This window comes from Helianthus annuus, chromosome 12 (genome assembly GCF_002127325.2).
Source record: "Helianthus annuus cultivar XRQ/B chromosome 12, HanXRQr2.0-SUNRISE, whole genome shotgun sequence".
NCBI classification, from domain to species: Eukaryota; Viridiplantae; Streptophyta; class Magnoliopsida; order Asterales; family Asteraceae; genus Helianthus; species Helianthus annuus.
In genome coordinates this window covers 50214203-50220202 of record NC_035444.2, presented here as the reverse complement: position 1 = coordinate 50220202, position 6000 = coordinate 50214203, and positions in this window count along the sequence as shown.

Below are 6000 nucleotides of genomic sequence, written 5' to 3'. Positions count from 1 at the left end.
TACCAATAGAAAATTCCAAACATAATATTAATTTCCAAAGAGTTGTATAGCGGAAGCATGTAGTAAATCGTTTAACAATCGTTTCATAATAATACTCAAAACGGATGTATCAAATATAAGTTAATCCAAGAGCCTCGATCCATGACCACTCCAGCACTCCCAGATAGCAAGTCCATGTCACGAATTCTAAGGACCTGCAAGCATGCAGACAAGTGTGTCAGACGACGCTGGTGAGTTCAAGGTTTTGTTAACGTGTTTTGTTACCAGATGTATGTTAAGCCAATTCAACGTTGTGATATGATGCTGTTTATGACTTGTTGAGATACCCTAGGGAGTGTGCCCATATGTATCCGGGAAGTGTGTCCCTTAATAACCTGGAAGTGTGTCTAGTCCCCAATGCCCCTAACCAAGCATTGGTAATGATGCCCAGATAATTAGTTTGCGCCCATCCTTACGGCCCGGTGCGAGGTATCAAACCTAATAGCGCTATCAACTAATTACCCCATTGCCCTACAGGCAATCCGATAATGATTGATTCCATGTTCAATAACCAAAACCCAATTTAACTGTTTACCCAAGATTCCCTTCCAAATGTTTACTAGTTGTCCCAAACCACCGGGACGCATGCTTGAGAAATGCAGTGAACTCACCTTGGTTTGCTCGGTAAGATTAACTACTCGCTCACACTTAATCAGTCAAGTCCTAAGAATTCACATGTATTTGATCAGTTGATATTCACGAAGTTGGCACGTATGTGTAATCACAAAGGACAATGCATCGATAATCACCAAGTAGCACATTGTACTCATTCGGAATCATATAAGTCATGCGTATCACTTAACAGTGGTTAATCAATCCAATTAACTTCTAGCAGAGTTAAGTCAGGTTACTGTGCAAGCATTCGAATTGGCGAAACACACTTTGGCGAATCACACTTTGGCGAATCACATCTTTGGCGAAACACAACCCGTTTCGTCAATCCTGCCTTTGGCGAAACAGAGTTCTGTTTCGTCGATCACCCTTGGCGAAACACATTCTTGTTTCGCCGAGAGTTCTGTTTCGTCAAACCAGTCAAGTTTGTCAAACATCAGTTACGCCAATTATCATTTACGTCAATTATCATTCACGTTTTACAGAAACCCTAATCATACCCATAGCCTTCGACAATCACACAATCATCATCAATCACAGATGTTCAATCATTCATACAAAACCAACATCATTCTGAACAATTCATGCAACTAGTATATACAAGAATACGAATTCGCCCTGTCAATCAATATGTCTTAGAACCGTAATCCCATTCGATTTAACAATAAGAGTCCTAAGATTACCAGTTTCATTATTGTTCACCAAGATTATCATCAATCAATCCGAGAATTCACAACATAAGATCAAGAACAATGAATCATGTATTCAATTAGTATATAACAAGGATACAAATAATCGTGCGAGAAATAAACACTAACCACAAAGGATGATAACAACGATAGCAACTTGATTGCTCCGGTGTTTCGGGAGTTCGCGATCGCCAATGACAGAGAAAGGTTCTAGGGTTTCGGTGGTTTTTGATAAAAGTGTGAAACTGAAGCTATTTCACGTTTTAATATTCGATTTAACGTTTTGGGGCCCTAACTGGGCTTCGGCGAGATACTGGGCCGGCGAAACACTTTGGTTTCGTCGAGATAGAGTTGACGAAACAAAACTTCTGTTTCGTTGGGTTGTTCTTGGCGAATCAACTTTTGTTTCGTCATGTTGATTTGTGAAGGTTATACAAGACTTAACTAGTTCAAGTGTGTACTAGCAGGTTCGCATAATATCATTAACATGTAAACATGTATTACTCACAATACATTACATCATATCACCGTGTGTACATTACAAGTCAATAAGTCAAACAACTAATCAGTCAAAGTCAATGTGCATTTAATGCGAAAGTGAAGATCGAAAACTCGAGTTGTCACATAAATAACATCAAATGTGGCATAAAACTAACCCTTTTTAGTACTAATGTTGGAAAAAGTGTGTTTTTGTCTTCCTTTTGTATTTTCAGGATTAAATGATCTTAAATGAACAAAAGAAGCAAAAAGGCAGCTAAATCTAACATAAATAAAAGAAAAGGAGTAAACGTGGCATGCCCGACCCCTCGACAGCATCCTCCTAAGCAAAAACAAGAGAACAAAAGGCTGAACACACCCCGTGCTCAATGAGCACGGGGGTGTGCCCAAGGGTCTGCAGAAAAGACAAAGTTGTAGAAGCTTCTATCACCCACCACGGGGGCGTGTCCAGCGGACACGGGGCCGTGGTCAACTCTAAGATTCGCATAATCTAGGAAAATCTTGATAGTACAGATGCGCTTTTGCACACGGGGTCGTGGTCAAGTAATGCAGACAAACTGGATCTAATGAATAAAGAGAAGATGGGTGGACACGGGGTCGTGCCCGGGCTTCTGTACAGGCTATAAATAGGGGTTCTTGGCTAATTTGCAAACCAACCCTTGACAAACCACCTCTCTCCCACTTCACCCACACTCTACCACCACCACACACCATCATCCACCACCATCATCCTTCATCCATCATAGAGTGTGTGTAGTAGTCTTGGGATCCAAGATTGATCGTAAGAGTTCTTGACAATCAAAGGCCATGTTTGCCTAAGTCTCTTACATCACTTGGTGAAGACAAGCATTTAGTGTAATACTTTTTATTTTTAATCTTTTCGCACTTTTTATTTGGTTATGTATTAATGACTTTAATAACTAGTTTCTTATGTTGAAGGTGAGTCTTGCTTATCGTTTGTCCGTGGTGTCTTGGCATTATTTTACTGTCTATATAAAATAAAAGATTTTCACCATTCATATCTCCACAGTCTATATGGAGATATGTTGGCTACCTGGTCGGGGGTTAAGGGAACGGTTTGGTAAGAGTCTTGCCTTGTTTAGTGTATAGATCCTGCAAGGACTTGGGTCAATTTTAGTTGGATCCCCTTCAATACCCACCGATATTGGATGGCGGGGGTCTGAACTCCTTGATCCCCTCATATGTAAACTACTATTAATATATTAACCCGGCTACTTAGGACTGTATCCTTGCTGACCCAGACTACTTAGCCAAGGGTAACGTCACCTTCAAAAGAGGGGCCTACCACATTATGCATTAATAATTTAATTAAATATCTTTTAATAATCCAACCCTTTAGGATTGTATCCTCGCTGACTCAAACTATTGGGTTGAGGGTAACCTCACCTTCAAAAGAGGGGCCTACTACAATAACTAAGTTAATCTCATAAAAAGTGCAAAAGTGCAAAAATAATCAAAGGTTACACTAAAGGCGAGTCGGATCCAAGTGATTCATCTTGTCTATCTGTTTTTATTTTATTTTTATTTTCAGCATTTTTAGTTTTTATTTTCTAGTTTAAAACCTTTTTTCTAACTTTTAATTTTATTAGACGTTGAGGATAAACCGGTATTAAAAGCTCTTGTGTCCTTGGACGACCTCGGTATCTTACCAACACTATACTACGCTCATGAGGGGTGCACTTGCCCATATGTGTGTTTAGTGTTAGTAGAATATCATGTTTTATAAATTTAAAACTTGACCAAAGTGTTAAAAAGGGCTAAAAATATACATTAAAACTTATAAACACTCGCACACATCAGTGAACTAAGTCGGTTTTGTTACTTAAAACATTTGGTCAATTTTCCATTTTCAAGTCAATTAGTATCCCTTTCGGGAATCCTAACATGACAATTCTTCGGAAAGCTAAAACGATAAACACATTTTGACCACCTAAAATTTTTCTTTAACGTGCAATTGATAAATGTCTATGAAAATCCCCTAAAGATAAGTTAGTCGTCCGTTAAGAGTTTTCTAACCTCACTTAATCAAGGAAAGTGACACCGATAAACACAATGCAACCACCAAGACAAGCATAAACTAGATTAAATCACAACCGAGTTCATTTCACAAATCTTGAACACAAATTCACCAAGATAGCAATTTTGGCCTAAACTACTAACTAAGCTAACAATTCATGCCAAGAATTCATAACAACACCATTTAAACCGTTAAGGTCCTTACGTGAGGGAAAGCTTTCTTGATTAACAATAATTACCCCTTATTAAACCGCTAACCATTTCTAGTATCGTGGTGCACACATTTAAACAAGTTAAACTAGTTAAACAAGTTCAAAGTCTACTAATACATGATTAATTAAGCTTCATCTTTCAATTATCTTAACTAACCATATACCAGTCATCCAAGATAATTACTTATAATCAAAAAACGAACATCAATAAACAAGATTGCAAACTAATCATCAAGGATTAACATAGAAAATGCTTCAAAGTGTCATTACAAACAAAATTAACATACTAATGGTTGTAATTAAGCAAGGGATACTAGTGTTTTTGCCCTTAGGCTTACAATAATACATAATCATCAATCTAAGTGCATGAAACATAACAAAAACATGGAAATATTGAAGAATCAAACCATAAACAAGCACAAGATTGAGTATCCGGATAGTAACGGAGCTAAACGGCACGATGTGGCTTGAATCCGGGTCAAAAGCAAAGCCTCCGGAGCCTGAAAATCGCCTGTGAAGCTCCCAAAAGTCCAGAGTTGCGAATAGAATGCTGTTGTCTGTTTTTATAACTTTTTCAGATCGCACGGTCGTGCCATTAAAGTGCACGACCGTTCATTTTTAAAATCCTGTTCACCATACCGAGTGACATCATCAAGTCTTGGTCCGGTCTTCGTATACGCACGGTCGTTCCACAGACTGCACGAGCGTGCATTGCCGAGAATAGGCTGGCACGAACATCTGAACGGGCAGTGCATTTCCGAGCTGGGGTGAGTCATCGAATCCGCACGGGGTGCCACCAGACTACACAGTCGTTCGGTTCCGAGATGGGATTGCACACTTGATCGCACTGGCTGTGCAATGCCGGGATGAGCTCAGCTGTCGGATCCGCACGGTGGTGCCACCAATTGCACGACCGTGCAACTCGCCCAGGTCAAAATTCTTCACCGAAAGTTCGCAGCTTTGCCGTTTTGCCCGGAAAATCCTAGTTTTCATCATCTTCTTGTTTGGCACGCTGTTTTGGGCCTGTAAACACAAATACACCAAATTAAATATCCGATTCCCGGTTTTACGGCCAAAACACATAAAATGGGGGTAAAATAGGGGAATAAAGTGTGTGTAATTTAACGAATATCAGTCACGCCCCGCGAAAGCCTGACAAAGGGCTTACGCGGCCCGCGAGGGCCCCTAAGGCGGCAACCGGTGTGCTGAGTCATCTAGTGAGGTTGATGCGTGTCCTGCCACGTGGCGTCACCAGGTCTCGCCACTTGTTACTCAGTCGCAGCCCGCGTAGAATTAGGAGCAGTCTGTCGCGGCCCGCGACAGACTTAATTTATTGTTTTTATTTGATTTTTAATTATATAAAGGTATTTCGGGTCCGGTTTTCGTATACGGGGTGTATTTGGGAGTGTCTAGGGTCACGTTAAAGGTTCCGGGAGAGCTGCTACATCTATGGAGGTAAAGAAGTACATGACTTTTAAATTTTTGTTAGATTTGTTGTCATATCTATTTGCCTACCGATGTTTAGTTATCTTCGGACATGTGCATATCTAAGTGTATTTTAAGAATATTGAGGAGAGTTGTTATATCCTCCCCACCTTGTTTTAAATCTCGTCCTCGAGATTTGAGCTATTATATTTTCTTGGAGCCATATCAAGTCAAAGTGTCCTTGGTATTATTTAATGAACGGAAATTCTAAATTTTTCTCTGTTAGATGGCAACTTTGGAGAAAATAACTTATCTGGGCCCGAGATAGTGTAAGAAACAATAGACAAGATAGAAATAATATGTAATTATAGATAACAGATGTGAATTTTTCAAGTGGGAGATTAGGCATTGTTAAAAGTTTCTCTATAGAAAGGGGTAGTCAGAGTTGTTAAAGAGGAAAGTCAAGTTCCTGGTATGTTGAACCATTT